General features: G+C 41.7%; 1 long non-coding RNA gene across 1 annotated transcript; it reads right to left on the reverse strand.

Annotated features, from left to right (window-relative positions):
* Positions 1-1,589: 1,589 nt before the first annotated feature.
* LOC117545237 lies at positions 1,590-14,410 on the reverse strand. The gene is made up of 3 exons (XR_004568794.1): positions 14,057-14,410; positions 13,890-13,970; positions 1,590-3,190 (listed from the first exon to the last, which is right to left on the reverse strand). It is a non-coding gene; the product is annotated as an uncharacterized LOC117545237 (long non-coding RNA).
* Between the last annotated feature and the right edge of the window lie 4,729 nt (positions 14,411-19,139).

Consider the following 19,139-nt stretch of genomic DNA (forward strand, 5'->3'; position numbering starts at 1 on the left):
GACTGGTATGGTGATAATGTTACAGCCTTATATAAAAAAATTACCTGTTTTAAAGAATAAAGCATTTTATTGTACTAGTGAGGAGTGCATTCAGCAGTTTATTTCCCTTTCCTGGAAATAACTATTTTCTGATAGTGGTATAAATAAAGCACTTGATATATTTAGAATAGTTGAGGTTAATTAGCCAGCCCATGTGGTTGGGTCCACATCAAACCAACATGTCACTGATGCTTGTGAACCTCAGTGCCATGAGGTTACAATTGTAGGATGTTTTGGGATATTTGTTGTTTACGATGTGTGTTCTATGAGGAGGGGGTAATTGATTGCTCTGATGGTGTGTGCTGGAACATGTTGTAATTTTCCGTAAGGAGAGGGGGGCTCGGCTCCAGCAGATAAAGAGTTCTAGGACCGTCTAACCTTACCAGGAATTCCCAGAATTCCATTTCCTAATTATGACATCCGTGTAGCAGAGGCCCAACAATAACCCCCCTTTCACCAATCACACACACAACTGCTGAACACACGCACACGCATGCAAACACACGCACTTACACACACATTCCAATTCCCTTCTTTGAGCATCATCAGATAAGAGATGGAAAGTGACGGGGAAATGGTTGAGGAGCCTCAGAGCATAAAGAGGAAGATAAGATATGGAAAACAAGGAGGAAGTGCTGGCTTTGAGTGACTGTTAAGTCATTGCCATTTCCTTTTCTGTCTTTGAAGGTACTTCAGTAGTATGGCAAGCCCCATTCAGCTTAGTCTTTTTAAAACTAAAGTGACTCATTATTGTTTGACGGTTTTATACCTTGGACAGGGGAAAGATGCACCAAAAGTCAACCGAGACACCAGACACCACAACTCTGGCATACTGCGAAATACAGATAGCTTTCCTTGGCGGCTTGTTTTGGAAGGATTTGTAACAAACTGCATATCAGTTGAATTTGGCAATAACTGAAATGTTTGGCCATTTGGGGGCAGCAGAAACAAGCTCTAAACACAACACTGAATAATTATCAATGTTTTACTTGATAGGGAGGACTTGTTAGCAAAGAGTTGACTATGTGCACATCTAGCGGCAATAAAGAAATATACTCAATAATTTGGAGTTGTGTTTCTGGTCACCTTAAGGGCAAGTATCCAGTCTCCTTTTAGCTTAAACGCTTAAGGGGATAATCTGGCTCATTAGCTGCTAAATGTTCCACTATGTCAGTGGTTCTCAAACGTCAGGCCCCCCTTTTGGAGAAAAAAAAAGTCGGACCCCCCAACACAAATAGTCACGTAATGGGCCAAGTTAACATTTATTAAAATACATCAATATGAACGTGAGCATTCCTTTCAACATTTAAAAAAAAAAATCACTGCTAGAACAGTGATAATAAAACAATGCTCCATAAGTCTGTGTGCTCAAAAAAAAAAATACATAATACAATTGTGCAATCCCTTTGCTAGAACAATAAGTTATAATACTTTGCCACTTTGCAATCTCTGCAAAAAAATGAAAAGAAAGAAAATGCTGATATTTGGCAAAAAAGTGGCTGCAATGAGCCTGTTTGGCACTGCACATTTCTTCAAAACGGGGTTGCAGGCTCAGTGGCGTCTCTTGCGCCCCCTATCATGCCTCTGCGCCCCCCAGGAGGGACGCGCCCCCCACTTTGAGAAACACTGCACTATGTTAACCAGCTACCGTCCGGCAGGCTGTCTATCAGTGTCAGTCTGTTTTTAGAGCTTCTTTGCTCATTTACTTTTTAGGCTTGAGTGGAGAGATATGAGTTTGGGTCATGAACCAAAACAATGAACTGAAAGAGGCTAGGTGATATTTCTCTTTAGGGTTATCACTATGAGCAAACCCTATTACACATAACAGTAATAATAATAGGTCAAACAATTATAATTAAGTAATATTAATCTTTTTATGGACATTTTTTTTACCTTAAAGTGCTTTACAAGGAATACGTAAAAGCCAGGCATTTAAGGCAAAAATAAAATAAAAAGATAGAATATGTTAAAATATATAAGTGAAAGTAAAAAAAACAGAAAGCATTAACAACACTCCTTTGTTTAAATACGTAACATAGTGACATCACTACACAAACGCATCAATTGGCTAGCACTCCAGAACATTGTACGCGATAGGCTAAGGCACAGGACATTTCTGACATTCTTAAGCGGTTGACCAATCACAACAGAGCAGGCCAGCCAACCAATCATTGCAGACTGGGCTCTGGTTTCAGACAGAGGGTGAAAAGAGGTGCTGCAGCACAGGCAGTATGGGAAAAATAAAGCACTTTTAGAACATTAAAGCATGTAAACATGTCACTGTAGAGACACATTTGAACAAGAGCATGTATGTCCCCTTTAAAATAAAAGTGCTGGATTCATAATAGTTGTTTGATTCCTTAAAAAACGTCTAGTTATAAAGCCTATTGCTCCCACCTTTCCCCCCCACACAAAGCAGTATAGGGCTGGTTAGCCTGGCTTTCCATACAGCTCCTTCATTTCATGTGCCAGAAGTGCTTTTGGACACAAATCCTCTGTTGTAAGTCGTGGGAGGTATGAACCGAGCTCGAGTGTTGCTGTTTGCTCTGTACATTTTGTCCCTTTGGGAAATCTCACTGATTAAGTGCTACTATTTTGACAATATGTCAACTCACAGGGAGTGAAGATTAATTGATGTGCTTGGCAGTTCCGTAAACAACATTGCTGACCAACATGTTCCCAACCTCATCCCAATGCCGTCTGAAAAAAAATGGGTTAGAAGACTGCCTATTTTAGTGCTGCTGTCAGACTGTAAAGCTGTAATGAATCGTTTTGATTAAAACCTGTCAAGTGCAGTCTTTCCCCCCCCTTTTTTTATTCCTCCTCTGAAAAATCTCTTGACTGAGCTTCAGTGAATGTGCATGAATTATCTATGAAACAAATATACCAATTACTAAATTGCATATGTATGTTTCTATATTTTTAGGATTGAGCCCAGGGCCAGACCACTGTGTGAGTCGTCGTGGGGAAATAGAGGCCCTTTATTAGTGATGGCACACAGGGGTCCTTCATGAGGCCTACATGGGCACTTTATAACATCTGACATGAGCAGTTGAGACCAATGCTTGTGGTCGATGCATGGTTGACGGAGTCCAGTCTTATGGGGTCAGACGGCTTGCTCACTTTCCCTCCCCTCTCCACCGCCCTTCAACTAAGAGAAAGAAAAAGACAGGGTAAGAATCAGAGGAAAGAGAAAGGGGAAAATACTAATCTAGTGATGCTGGATCAAAAACACACAGAAGCAGTTGGATAAACACCATGAAACTCACATAAAATCTCTAAGGGGGTTACTAATCATTGTTAGCCAATGCTATATTAATCTGCATCAGAGGTGTTGGCTGACTTTATTAATGTGTTATACAATTCCAAAAACAGTGGGTGTTTTCTGATCCTTCTCCCCATTGGCATCTTTGTCATACCTTCCAGAAAAAAACTGCAGATCGTGGAATATCGTGTATCAGGGTTAAAAGGGGGCTAAGCGTCTAAAGCTATGCTATCAACTCTGGGAGAGTGAGCGCAGCAGTGCCTTAAGTAAGAGGGAAATGATCACCAGTCAAAGGGTTTAATCCTGTGCGGGCGATGAGTGTCTGTACAATATTTATTGACAATCCATCCTGTTTGTTGAGATGTTTAATTTTGGACCAAAGTGGTGTACCAACTAAATGACTTATCCATCTGTAGAGCCACTAGCAAGGCTAAAACCTTGGTTAAGGTTGGAAACACATTGTGGTGTAGGTTTAAAATCAACATCTATGTGGTTAAGTTTAGGAGAGGATGATAGTCATGGTAAAAACAACGGTAAATGGAGACGCAAACAGATGCTGGTGTCACCCAACCATCCGTTCCAACCTTCCCTAAGAGCTTTTGCGGTACTTTAACAACATCACGCTGCTTCCACCTTTGCTTCTGACAGACAACAGTCATAATTCGCATGGCCACACGAGGTCCTTCTCAGAAAATCACAAACATAGGTCATTTGAGGCATTTGAGCAAACAACCGGTGCTGTAGCTTTTTTGGAAGGAGGACCAGTCTCCAAATTTAGACAATGTCTTCCAGGTCAGGAATGTTAGATAGCCTGCTACCAGTTTTCAGGCCATGCCTGAGTGTTTGTGTTTGTATCCGTATGTGTGAACATTCCTTGCATGGCCAAGCATCAGAGCTGAGTGCACAGAGGGGGGTCAGTGGAGTACTTGTGGACCAACTCAGTGAACCCTGGAAGGCCAGTTCATCCTTCATCATACCTTGTGCGGAAAGGTCATGGTGAGAGAGAGGGAGCAGGGTTGTTTGTGCACACATAAAACACACTTTTTTCCAGCTCACGATCCATGATCTATCCCCTAAACCCCTTACGTATCCATTGCCTTTAGGCACATTTTATTGAGTTGTTTAATAAATCTGTTCTCTGTGTGGTTGGTTGGATTTCAAGGCAAAAATGTAAGTTATTTATTATGTCTGAACCACGATTTATTAACATTTTTGACACAGATTGACAAGTCATGTACATATTTTGAGCACCAAATAGATCCCATACTGATATATTTAAAGCTCCTCATCAAAATACAAATATGTCAGACATTCAAAGACTGACAAATCTCCTGTGACCCTGTTTGTATATTAAACAACACAAATAGCATCTCGTCCGCAAGGTTCAGAACTCTGGTGTAAACATTTGAAACTCTACTGCGCTTGTGAAACAAGTTGAAATAAACTGGAACCCGTAAGTACTTGTTGCAATGTTGATGTCTTCCTCCAGTGTGTTTGTCTCTGAACTCTCTATCAAGGGAGGCCACATGGCAGAGTGAGAAATGTTTCAGCGAGGTGCAGCTTAGTTTTCAGGACATTCTGATGGTGGACGCCACTCATCTTCATGGTTGCGGATCCCAACCCCCAATCTGCTGATTACGCTGTCTTGGCCATCCCAGCTTGCGTAGCCATACCTGTGGGTTGGATGGGAGCTGCAGACAGCTAGTGAATTGAAGTTGAGTGTTTATGGTGTGAGAAGCAGCCCCGGGGTCTAAACACGGTCTCAGTGGAGTCTGTCACGGTAGGTTTGGTGAGGGAGGCAGATAATGGCTCTTCCGTGGTTATACGCTTCTGTGGTCTGAGCTGATCTACGCTGCAGTATCACATGATTCTAGTTAGTTTAAACCTATATGTCTGTAGGCTAATGCGTTTGGTTAACAGCTAGCCAACCTATACAGTATGTGTTGTGGTTAACATGTAGCTGCTAACCCACAGCCAGGCTTCTTTGTGAGCCCTAAGCTGGATAAAGCTGCTGTGTGGGCTCTTTGCGCCGTTGGTTTGGGTTTGAGGGAGTTAGCCTGAGGAGCTGAGGATGTAGCAGACATGCACAGTGGCGGGAAGTATGTGGTAATTATTGTGTTCAGGACTGCCATCTGTCAACTCTCCCCTTTTAGATATTTACTGGACCCGCATTCCTCTTGCTGGGTTGGTGGATGGGATTCACTTCGTGTGAGTGTGTTTGTGGGTGTGTATCTGGTAAATGCATGCAGTACACAAAGGGGTGCATATGATGTGTACACCAGACTCTATGCCTCAGGCCATCTTCCGTCATAATACCTTATAGTCCATATTATTCTAGCTCTCTCCGTCTCTCTCTTTCTGATTTCTCAAAGTTTATATCTCCTCTACAGATTGAGTTTGTCTTTTTGAATTATTTACATTTTTCAGAGACAAAGTTATTTCTTGAATATACAAATGTTACTCGGTCTGTTTATGTGTTGTGTGTATTTTAGATTCCAAACATTTTCCTTGTAATGATGTGCAAAGAATTAGGAGCATGTTAGGAGGGGGTGAATGCATTTCTAATAAAATGACAAAATATGTGTTGTCTGTCATCTTCACCGTTGGTCTTTAAACGTAACCTGTCACAGTGTGAGCTGTGTTCCTCTCCAACATTTTAGCCGAGCTCTTGGCTTTGTTAATGGAAATATGTCGAGAAAGTGTTTTGTTTGGTCTCCATAGCCAACCCAGTCTCACGGCATTTCGTGTTATAGTTACGACATTTAATCTATTGATTCGTGTTCACCAACACGATTTTCCCCTTTTTTTTCGTGTCACACAGAACGATTTATTTTAAATCTCAGGCTTTTTTGGCGACCGTCAGGAACTGAATTTCAAAATAAAATAACCGGAAACAGACGTAGGCCTATAAGGGACATTTCGAGCATCATTGCGATACACTGAACTGATTACCCAAGATCCTCAGCTATGGTTTAAGCTCGCTGATTGGATGTTTTAGTTGCAATGCATGTAGGGATATGGTGTTAATGCCATATCAAATCCGAAAAACATTTCTGAGTTTAGGATGGCCGAAGACACGACACTACCCATAATCCCCAGCTATCGTTTAGGACTACTGTCCCCGTGATTAATCTTCAAGCTCTGGGATTGGATGTTGGAGTGGCTGTGCGCAGGGCCGCCTTAATGCACGGGCTGACCTGGGCTGAAGCCCAGGGGCCTACGGAGATCAGGGGCCTATCATGAGCCAATTAAAAATAAATAAATAAATAAAAATAAAAAGGTTTTTATTGCAGATGTTTTTAATTTTTGTTTAAATAAACAAAGTCTTGGCTTTCAGAATATGAAACTTTTATTTCCAAAATCACACGATAAATACATTTTTGAAGCTTGTAAAGGGAAGAAGACAGCTCTCCCTCGCCACTCTGCTGTTCCACAGCGCCGCCCCCCCTCCCTCCGCTGAAATTATGAATGTAAGGCGTATAGTAATCATAAATAACACGGCAGGGTCCGTGACAGTTTGTTTTCATCTGGTTTCAAATAAACAAAGTCTTGGCTTTCAGAATATTAAACTTGTTTCGGCAAATTCAGATGATAAATACAACTTTGAAGCTTGTAACGACATAATTACAAGCAGAGAACGGAGTAACTTGACGTCACAGCAGGCATGACAACAGCCGGTGTTTCTCGTGAGTGTTTTCCCCGGGAAACAAACACAATACACACAAACGCAAAAATACACACACACACACACACACACACACACACACACACACACACACACACACACACACACACACACACACACACACACACACACACACACACACACACACACACACACACACACACACACACACACACACACACACACACACACACACACACACACACACACACACGAGCTTCCCCCAGACCAGTAATCCAAACGAAAATATCTTCCCTCTGTAGTATTTTGATCATTTGCTCCGCTAATCAATCAGATCGATGGATTCCAGAGATTTTTCTCAAAAATGATGACTCCGAAACAGCCAGTGGGCACCACTTATCAGCCAATCAGAATGAGATTATGTTTCACATGTGACGTATTGAAATTGCGAGTGATTGAGTGACAGATGAAGGTTGTTTAGGAGAAAATGTCGGAGAAGAAAAAGTTTGAGAGTGGCGCTCGGAAAAGGAAATTGTTGAGGGAAAAGGAGTTTCGAGACAAGCAGCTATTACAAAAAATGCCGAAGCTTACAGATTGTTTTAAACCTGTAGGCCAGGATGAGGAGGAAGGACAGATGAGTTCTGTACCGAGCGGCAGCGGTGCCGGCCGCGGGGCCTCGGAGCCAAGTAGGCCGCCTGGTTCTGATAGCGATGGAGTAGCGGGAGAGGAAAAACAGACAGGAGGAACATTATCCGATGGAGGAGATGGAGAGGACGACGAGGACTTGCTACGTGGAGGGGAGCCAACGGCAACCGGACAGATACATGAGGGAGGCCCGATACGTCACTCATCTGGAGGAGAGGACCAGGCACGCGTAGAACAGAGTGGAGAAGTGCGATCACAGAGCCTGCCGAGGCTATAAAGGACTTTGATTTGTTGTTTAAATAGGGGGCCTACAAAACCTGCCATCAGCCCCAGGGCCTGATGGCAGGTTAAGGCGGGCTTGGCTGTGCTCCAAGGTTACGCTGAGCGTCAAACAGCTGTTTGAAATGGAACGAAACCACGCCAGACTATCCAAAACTGGAATCGAACGCCCCCCCCAGAACTACACATGCTGGCTATTGGGTTTCGCAAAATGTTCTATGGGACGTCTTTACTGAACGTTTTTGTTTTTCCCACAATTAGAAGTTGCCAGTATTAAAAACATTGGTGTTATCAAATGTAAAACATATAATTAATAAATGGGTGAAAATCGCTTGTGTCCATAATGCGCAGCATTAATATACCCACATGACAGCTCATTGTTACTTTGTAATTCTACTCCACTACAATTCAGAGGTTTACCTGGTATTTTTACTCCACTACATTTATTGGAGTTACTTTGCAGATTCTGATTAATGATGTGAAATATAAACAACCCTTAAATCAGACTTTAGTTACACCGGAGTAAAATTCAGGGAAGGTGATGGTCAAGTGCCAACAATCAGGATATTTGATAGTTGGTGCTTGAGAAGACTAAGCATTTATCTGCAGATCCCTATCAAGTATATTCATTACTCGTTATTCTCTACTAATAGTTAATTAAAGACTGTATATAATGGCTATTTTGCACATCCCTTTCAAGATTTCAAGATTTTCTAAGGTTTATTGACATATCATATACACAACTATGGTGGAGTTATGCAATGAATGAAAAACTTGGGTCGCAGGTTCCTCAACAGTGCATTACAAGACATCTATCAATATGTGTGTACCTCCACCATTAAACTGTCATATTCTGCACATTTCTTATACTATCTACATACATAAGAGTATAATTCATACGTATAATATAAAGTACTTTGTCAGGCTTAATATTTATTTAAAAGAAGACCTTAATCTAAAGTATTATTTAATGTTTAAATAAAGGTTAATTCGTTTTTCTGTTTTGCATCTCCTCCTATTAATATCTTTGTACATCCTGCACTAAACTGTTGTATTGTAGAGATCACTTATAGTATCTTCTTGATTTTTTATATTCTATATTTCTATCATTGACCTTCTACTTTCCCCCTATTTTTTTCATCAAATATATAACACATAAAAACAATAATTCAATAACGTGCTTTAACCACTAGGCCAGGGGTGGCCAACCAGTTAGAGGTTAAGAGCCACATTTTTTCTATGTTACTACAAAGAGCCACATCAAACACACAGTCACTGATACCGCTTGTTTCAGTTTTTGGTTTTCTGGAGACAAGATTTCAACCACGTCACTGATGCATTTTTTTGGCATTGGGATATATTTTTTAAATCCTCTGGAGCAGAGAGAGGAGCTGTGGATTATTGTTATTGATTAATGCATCAGTGTTTCTTAGGGTCAAAAACACTAAACCCACAACTTAAGATGAAAGCGTTTAGTTTATTTAATAAAAGAGCACATGTTCAATGTGAAAAGTGACAGTAGTTATAGATTATTTGCAATTTGGTGCTATATATATATATATATTTTTTTAATTATATATATCACCTTGAATTTCAGGGGGGGGGGGGGCGCGGGGCTCCGTTGGCGCGGGGCTCCGTTTACGTCAGAATGATCAGCATTCAATACTTAACAGACCTACTAAATATCAGGTTTAACTGTCAGGAGTAGTGTTGTCACGATACCAACATTTTGGTTTCGATACCAAGTCAAGAGTTGCGATTCCGATTCTTCTTTTCTTGTCTTAAATGTAATTGTACTTTATTTCACACCAGAACCATAACACACACTTTTAAACAATACAAATACATTGCTTTTAAAATCGTTCTGTGTGACACGAAAAAAAAGGGGAAAATCGTGTTGGTGAACACGAATCAATAGATTAAATGTCGTGACTATAACACAAAATGACGTGAGACTGCCATAGCTGGTAGAAAATGATTAAAAGTTTGTGTTCTTTACTTTCTGTTTGTCGCTTTTTGTCTCTTTCTCTCTGATAAAGAAAGAGTGGTATCTAGTGATTTGGAGGATTATTAAATCCATTTAACTAATATAAGATAATATGATACCAAGAGATGAAAAAAAGCCTGTAAAACTGTCATGATGCAAAAGAAAATAATGCATGAGAGAGACATTAGGGACACAAGATAAGGACAAGCTGAAAGTGATGAAAGACATGAGGCCAAGCTTCTCTATCTGGAGGTTGTGCCTCTCTGAGAGTAGACCCTCAGAGAAGACACCGCGAACACGGCACGCTCCCTAGAACAGGTCTTAGTCGTTATTATACAACACAGGCTGAGATGTGCAGTGATGTCACAACTTCTGTCTGAGAGCTGCTCTTGGCAATAAGCCAGACAGGTCGGTCAGTAAACACAGCACGGGTCCCCTGCAGCGTGTTCAATGTTTGAAGTACATTCAGCAGTCGAGGCCCCGAGCAGTGGTCTTGGCTGTCATGGTGGGACCCTTGAAGGAGTCTGTGTTGTTATAGGAAGGCTCCCAAGCCACGGCATTAGCTCTTATTCCCCACAGCCACTCCTGACAAACCAGCAGGCTTCAGATGTGGCTTTTCCATACACACAAGAGTAGAGTGGTTCAGACTAATATTTTATAGACCTGTAAAAACAGCACCATAAACAGAGGCTTGACTGAGTAACACATGGGGGTCTTGTCCAGTAAACCAACAACCCAAAGAGGCAATGATTTTTGTGTATGCATATGCAGCCGTTAGAATTCTGTCATCATGATTCTGAGTGTTTAACCCCCATCTGTAAAATTAGGTGTGCAATTCCATGTATGTGAACTCAGAGGTTTATAAGAACTGTCAGTAGTTGTTGAACGTCCATAGCGCCCGGTGTGGATGTAGACTAGCTAGCTAAGTGTGTAACTGGCTAATGTGCCATTTTATTTGTGTTTTACAGCTGTATTTGTCTGCCTGTCATGTCTGTGTTTTATCTGTTGTAACTTTGTACATGCTGCCCTTCTTGGCCAGGTCGCTCTTGGAAAAGAGATTTTAATCTTTTAGTCTTTTACCTGGTTAAATAAAGGATATATAGACTCCTTAGCGTTGTGTCAGTGATGACTTTACTGACATCTCAGCACTGACATCTTTCCTTGAAGGTCTAAGTTTCTCATGTTAAATAAATGTTATTTGTTGACTGCCACTCCAGCTGGCTCCACTTTCAAAATCACACTTTCTTAAATCATAAATTCCAGTTCGGAGAATATGTAGTTCCTAGAAAACTGGGTGCTAAATCGCAAGAATGCATCTATAACCCAAATGTGGGCCAAATAGTTTCCACGAAAGCCAATCTTTGAAATAGATTGACAGCAACACTTTGGGACTATCAATAGAAAGAATTATAGTGGGGTATGGGATGGTGAGATGCCCAGGGGAAGGAGGAGCAGGAGGGTGTCTTATAACAGTCATGTTGCTCATGATCCGGGGTGATGAGATGATTGATCCTGTAAGCTCCCTCGTCAACCTTAATGAACTATGTGGTGCTTCTCTGAGGCCACCATTGTTTCCTGAGTCCCATGACACAAGGCCAAGCTTGAGAGCCACCACACATGAATGGAGATAAATGCAGTGAGTGCCTGAGGTTTCCAACGTGGCCGTGTTATATGAGTAAATGATTAATCTGCATAGTTGGACCGTGTCTCCTGTCCGCAACAGCATACTCCAAGGCCACACAGCTGGTACCAATTTGCATGCCCCCGCCACATCATGATCCCACTGCATGTGTAGGAATCATGGCTTATCGCGGCAGTAATTCACTCCTTCCCCTCATGCCGAGGCTATTCTTGGCCTTTCTGCCTCTTTATTTTTAGTCACGGCTGCCTCTCTGGGTCATTGAAGTGGTCTTGATTTGGTGCGTCAGCTCAAGGTAATGGACCCTGGATGCTCAACTGTCATGAATCGCCTTCGGGATGCATGCTTTAGCAGAACCAAAGCGTCTCTGTTAGAGACAAAAAAATGCGTTGTTTTGCTTTGTTCATTGTTAAAGCTGCACCTGGATGTGGTGGAAAATGCATCTGTGTTTTATTCTTAGCTCTTGGGTTTGGGTGTAACCCAACGCACTTTAGATGTAAGACTGCATGCATGTTTGCCCCTCAGTTCATCGGGTTTAAATGGTATCTTGCACAAAAGAATCTGGGCCCCATTAAAACTTTGGCACATAAAAACACAAATAAAAAGAGACTGGATTGTCTCTGATAAATCTTCATCTGATCTTGTTTTCCTTGAAGACATCAAAGTGGTCACTTATAAGACATGTGCTGAAGGCCGTGACAGACCCTGAGGTGACCTCGTAGGAGGACGGATGCCACCCGGCCTCCTCATTGGATGACCTCATTGGTCGGCGGGAAATGAACTGGTGTACCCGTCCTCTCTGTCTTGGCTCATCCCTGGGTTCCTGGGTTGATTGAGAGCCACAGGGAACATGGAGTGCATCCCAGATTAACATAATGGAGTTAATTGATCAGCTAAAGTTCAGTCGGGGGACAGTCCTTGAATGGACTTGCTCCTTTTCTATCTGTTACTCACAGAGGTCCAAGATTACCTCACTCCATTCACCGCTTCATACCTGAATGTGAGCTTTCAGGTCACATCAGATACTAGTACTGAGAGCTTCCTTTGTCTCTTTCTGTTGCCTTTCCTTTGTTCAGCTCTCCTATTACTGTTGGTCAATGGAAACCAACAGCAGACAGACAGTTAGCTCTGGTTCTTGAAACAAATGTAGATAAATAATTTCTTAAGATGTTAAAGGAATAGTTTGGTGAATTACATTTGATTAAACTGACTCTTAAAAGCTACAATGCATTCATCCATGTAGAGTGGAAAATGTGGTTCTGCATTGGCTTTAACTAAGCCAAACTTTTCTGCTTCACACAGACGGGATTTTTCTTTTCAAGCTACAGTCAAAACAGGTGGTTTGTCAAATACAGATTTCAGTATTCTGACACAGAACGATTTTAGAAGCAATGTATTTCTATTGGTATATGTTTCGTGCCTGCACCAAATAATAACAAATTAGAAGGAAAAAAAGATTACAAAAAATACAGATTTCAGTATTCTGAGGCTCTGAGCCCCATTTATTTTCCTCGCGGACGGCAAAAAAACTCCGACATTATACAATTTAAAATAAAAGGGATAGGGTTAGGCTTAGGATAAGATATTGAGAAAGAAAATGTTTTTATGAACCACACAGCTTCTGGTCTTCCAAGACCCGACCAGACAAAAAGACGTGGTGCAGGCACGAAACATACTACCAATAGAAATACATTGCTTTCAAAATCGTTCTGTGTGACACGAAACAAATGCGAAAATGGTGTTGGTGAACACGAATCAATAGATTAAATAAATGTCGTGATTATAACACGAAATGCCGTGAGACTGGGTTGCTTACAACAACATCAGGGCTATCACCCTAACACGCCTGCAAAATTTTAACAAGCAGGCCGCCGACTGTGAGGAGGTATTTACACATCATTATGCTCGGTCGAGTATTAGGGTCACATCATCACTTTCCTTCTTTCCTGGCTGGATGGCAGTGGGCGGGGGGCATACCAATTAACTTATATGAAGTGCTAATGCAAAGCAGCCAGCAGGGTCAACTTTGTAAAGTGATAGATTATCTGTGCGCCTGTTTAATCGACTTATTTTGGAGTCCACAAACTTGTCTTCAACATCAACATTTGGCTAGCATATTTTGTTTTAGCTAGCCATTGATTCTGACTGAAGGTAGATCCACTGCCAGCCTGAATGTTCTTTGTTGTCATGACTTTTTACACACTTAGTGACTACTATTAAGGAGCCAATTGCGAGTTATTCCTGTAACAGCTGACAGCTGTCTTTATGTTAGCTACAGTCTCTGCATGGCACACTCCAGAAGTACGCTCCTCACAGTGAGAATTCACACACTTTCCAATTCAAACAGAAGCATATGATACAGTTTACATTTTTCCCAATTTAAACTCACCAAGAGAGATGTCTCAGAGATTGCACTTGGAATGAAGAGAAGCCTGGTCTGTGTTTCTCTTTCCCCAGCATTGCTGCAGCTCTGAAAGGATAAAGGGTAGAATTCAGGTTAAGAATAGAGAGGAAGAGTAAGGGGAAGTAATAGCAAAGAGGAGCAGAACAACTCACCAACCCTCAAACATCAGCCAAGAAGCTTTGAAAAACATTGATGGAGAAAAAGGAAGAAACATGGGTGGAGAAATAAGACGAAGCATGAGGGATGAACTGAGGTAACGTCTAATGCCCAATCTTATAAAGATCTGTGTTCCCTCATTTAACATATCCATGGGGTTGAACTTCGACTCAGCTTGAGGAGCTACTACAATCACTTTAAAGGCTCAATGCCAGCTTCCTATTAGCTAAACAATTTGTGTTTTTGCAGCTGTACATTTATGAGAATGTATGTATAAGAGTGAGAGAGAGAGAAACACCAACCCTGTCTCACGGCATTTCGTGTTATAGTCACGACATTTAATCTATTGATTCGTGTTGACCAACACGATTTTCCCCTTTTTTTCGTGTCCATAGCTGAGGATCTTGGGTAATCAGTTCAGTGGCTGTGTATCGCAATAGAGTGGAGAAGTCCCTCCCCTTCCGGTGGACCTCCATGGGACCTTATTTTGAAAAAATTATGTATTGAAGTCAATGGAGAGAGAAAGATTATCTTTCGATCCCATTTGAATTGTGCCACGAATTACACATATGATGTTTGTCAATTTAAAAGATAATTTTGCAAGTCAAAAAAAAAAAAGTATCGTAAAACTGTGAAGTAACACATTTGTTTGTGTGAAACAATTAATGAACTACATCTCTGGACTCGCAGACTCACAACAACACACGTCACCAAGATGGCCGTCACTACTGTCTTGTCAACAAAAGGATTGTCTACCCTCACTATCACCACAATGAAACACGTCCAGAAGAATGTCATGCAAAGCTGCTTGCCTGCCTTAATTTGATTCTCTCTGAACTGCCTGGTCTTATTAATGTTTAATGTCAACCATTTGTGCAGATAACATGAAGTAGAAAAGATCGGCGATCGCTGATGCTAGCGTTAGCATTTCTCCCCCGGGCTTAAATTGTGTATTATAGAATGATCACACCGGTGACAGTACTCTTCAAAGGGTTCACGAAATATGACTACTACTCTTACTGTTTAACATTTTTGGTTACTTAATGTTACTTCATATTAAGGCTAATAAAAATGACAAGGCTGTAATGCTAACTAACGTGCTAGCTACTAGCTAGGTAGCTAACTTGATCCAGCCACTCCTGGTCCTTTCATCAGACGGGAAGCAAAAGAACGAGCAAGACCCATTGCTGGTATGATAACAACCTGGTACTAAGCACACAGGCATCTTGTTAAAGTTATCTTATCTTAGCCAGCGCCATGCTGATCTTAGCTATCTCTTGGTGGAGGAAAACAATTGTGACATCACTTACGCGACTCTGGGATTTGTAGTCTTTCTAGTTGTGTATTTAGTCTTGTATTTGATGGGCGTGACTTCGCCACTCTAGAGTGGCGAAGTCACGCCCATCTACTTCCGCCCCATGGGACCTTATTTCTGAAAAATTATGTATTGAAGTCAATGGAGAGAGAAAACGTATCTTTCGATCCCGTTTGAATTGTGTCATGAATTACACATATGATCTTAAAAAAAAAATTCCGTGTCAAAAAAGTCACAGTTTGTCGTAAAACTGTTGAAATATAAGACTATGAAAAATACGCAACTAGAAAGACTACAAATCCCAGAATCCCGGTCCCGCATGCTGGCTCTTACGGAACCGACTAACTCCCCTTTTGTCTATGTACAGCTCTCAACATGGCCAGACTTGTAGTGATTTTCACCTCTTTTAATACTTTTCACTTCATTCTGAAAGAAAGAGGTGAAATGTGCCAACTCGACGGCCGTCTTGGTGTGTCCTGCGAGACGGGAGATGTAGTTCATTGAGCGCTTAACACAAACAAATGTGTTACTTCACAGTTTTATGACACATTTTAATTGTTTTGACTTGCAAAATTATCTTTTAAATTGACAAACATCATATGTGTAATTCGTTGCACAATTCAAACGGGATCAAAAGATAATCTTTCTTTCTCCATTGACTTCAATACATGATTTTTACGAAATAAGGTCCCATGGAGGTCCCCCGGAAGGGGAGGGACTTCGCCACTCTATGATGCTCGAAATGTCCCTTATAGGCCTACGTCTGTTTCTGGTTATTTTTATTTTGAAATTCAGTTCCTGACGGATGCCAAAAAAGCCAGACATTATGGAATTAAACAAATAAATAAAAAGAAGGATAATTGTGTGTTATTGGTGAGTAAATAACAGTGTGTTATTTAGAAAAGAATAACAAATTAGAAGGAAAAAAAGATTAAAAAAATACAGATTTCAGTATTCTGAGGCTCTGAGCCCCATTTATTTTCCTCACAGACGACAAAAAAAGTCCGACATTATACGATTTAAAATAAAAACAATAATCGTGGCTTGATATTGAGTAAGAACATGTTTTTATGAACCACACAGCTTCCGGTCTTCCAAGACCCGAACGGACAAAAAGAGGTGCTGCAGGCACGAAACATACTACCAATAGATACTACAATACATTGCTTTTAAAATCGTTCTGTGTGACATGAAAAAAAGGGGAAAATCGTGTTGGTGAACACGAATCAATAGATTAAATGTCGTGACTATAACACGAAATGCCGTGAGACTGGGTTGGAAACACACACACTGAATGGGAAAGCAACGACAGAGAGAGAGAAAAGCTGAGACGAGGGTTACTCAAGGTAGCTCTTGTTATTGCATATAAGATGCCACTGGCTATTCAGAGTTTTGCCAAGTTGATATTTTCATTATTAAATACATTGGAGGAATGTTGAATTTGGAAGGTTGGTGCGGCTGATATTCTCCCCTTTCACACATGCACTGCAACCCTTAGGTTATCTAGACATTACATTAGAGGAGCAGTGTGTGAGAGTTCAATTCAGTCCTTTCGTCACTGAGGGCCGACGCTGCAAACGTCACATAGGCTCAAGCAATGGCAAGAGACTTGTTGTCTATGAGGAAAATACGAGAATCTTTATCCAAGAACGTTATTATCTGACTGGCTTATCCTTTACAAGCAACCGTTCCCTGCTCACTGGTCACCGGGCTAAACTTTAGTTAAATGATTCATTCTCTGACACAATCGATCAAGCCTGTGCCTCTCCAGCTCTCTGAAGTCTTTATGTAGGAAGCAGGAGCAAATATTTATGTTATATATAATATGTGTCACAAAAAATGTATGTGCTGTAGAGAAAGGGGTGGGACTTTTTCAGTTTGCAAACAATATCTCTATCCAGCAGTTTCAGTGAGTGTGACTATACATTACATTGCATTTAGCTGACGCTTTTATCCAAAGCAGGTTTCATAGAGCCAAACATTTCAAGTGCTACTCAACTGGCTATAGATAAGCCAGTCCTTTATTAGTATAAATACTCTGTTAGCAGTTATTTGTTAGTAATTCTATCGCTCAAAGTGGAGTCGAAAGAGATGAGTTTTCAGTCTGCGCCGGAAGATGTGCAAGCTATCTGCTGTCCTGATTTCAATGGGAAGCTCATTCCACCATTTTGGAGCCAGGATAGCAAACCGACGTGTTTTTGCTGATGGGAACTTGGGTCCCCCTCGCAGCGAGGGTGCAGCGAGCCGTTTGACTGATGCAGAGCGAAGTGCACGCGCTGGGGTTTATGGTTTAACCATGTTCTGGATGTAGGAAGGGCCAGATCCATTCGCAGCATGGTAAGCAAGTACCAGTGTCTTGAAGTGGATTCTAGAAATTACTGGAAGCCAGTGAAGGGAGTGGAGGAGCGGAGTGGTGTGGGAAAATGTTGGAAGGTTAAAGACCAGACGAGCCGCTGCATTCTGGATGAGCTGCAGAGGTCGGATGGCACATGCAGGTAGACCAGCCAGGAGGGAGTTGCAGTAGTCTAGGCGTGAGATGACGAGAGCCTGGACCAGAACCTGCGTTGCTTTCTGGGTCAGCTGGGGACGTATCCTCCTGATGTTGTAAAGAGTGTATCTGCAGCAGCGGGTTGTAGCAGCGATGTTTTCAGTGAAGGACAGTTTGTTATCTAGGATCACACCCAGATTCCTTGCAGTCTGAGTCGGGGAAACAACAGAGGTGCCGATGTTGATTGTTAGGTCAAGAGTGGGACAATCTTTTCCCGGAAGGAAAAGCAGTTCAGTCTTGTCAAGGTTGAGCTTGAGGTGATGAGCAGACATCCACTGAGAGATGTCAGCTAGACAAGCAGAGATGCGTGCGACGACCTGGGTCTCTGAGCGGGGAAAGGACAGAATTAGTTGGGTGTCATCAGCGTAGCAGTGGTATGAAAAACCATGCGGGCTAATGACTGATCGAGCGAGTTTGTGTACAGGGAGAAGAGGAGGGGACCAAGAACAGAGCCCTGAGGGACCCCTGTAGTTAATTGACAAGGGTCGGACTCGGACCCTCTCCAAGTTACCCTGTAGGTACGGTCTTTGAGGTATGAGGTGAGGAGGGAAAGTGCAGAGCCTGAAACTCCAAGTTTTTGGAGAGTGCAACGGAGGATCTGATGATTCACCGTGTCGAATGCAGCAGACAGGTCCAACAGGATAGAGGAGAGGGATGCTGCTTTAGCCGTGTGCAGTTCCTCAGTGACAGCAAGGAGAGCAGTTTCTGTGGAGTGACCTGCCTTGAAACCAGACTGGTGCGGATCCAGAAGGTTGTTCTGATGGAGATAACAGGAGAGTTGTTTAAAGACAGCGCGTTCAAGTGATTTAGACAGGAACGGGAGGAGAGAGACAGGCCTGTAGATTATAACATCGGACGGGTTGAGAGTGGGTTTCTTTAGGAGAGGGTTTACTCTTGCCTCCTTGAGACTGTTTGGAAAGTGACCAGAAGTTAGAGAAGTGTTGATGAAATGGGTAAGAAACGGTAGAATATCAGGAGCGATAGTCTGAAGGAGGTTTATAAAGAGTTGATATGTTTAGAATAAAAATACATTTAAAAAAACGTTTTTCAGAACTATGCTTATTCACTTTCTCTTGAGATTCAGATCAGCAGAAAGATCTCACATCTGAGCGCTAAATATGTAGCTGGAGCCCGGAGACAGTTGAGCTTACGTGCAGTCGGAGCCTCGGTTAAGCACTGAACAATATGGTTAGCAAATCTTTTAAAGACACTTTTA

This window comes from Gymnodraco acuticeps, unplaced genomic scaffold (assembly GCF_902827175.1).
Source record: "Gymnodraco acuticeps unplaced genomic scaffold, fGymAcu1.1, whole genome shotgun sequence".
NCBI classification, from domain to species: Eukaryota; Metazoa; Chordata; class Actinopteri; order Perciformes; family Bathydraconidae; genus Gymnodraco; species Gymnodraco acuticeps.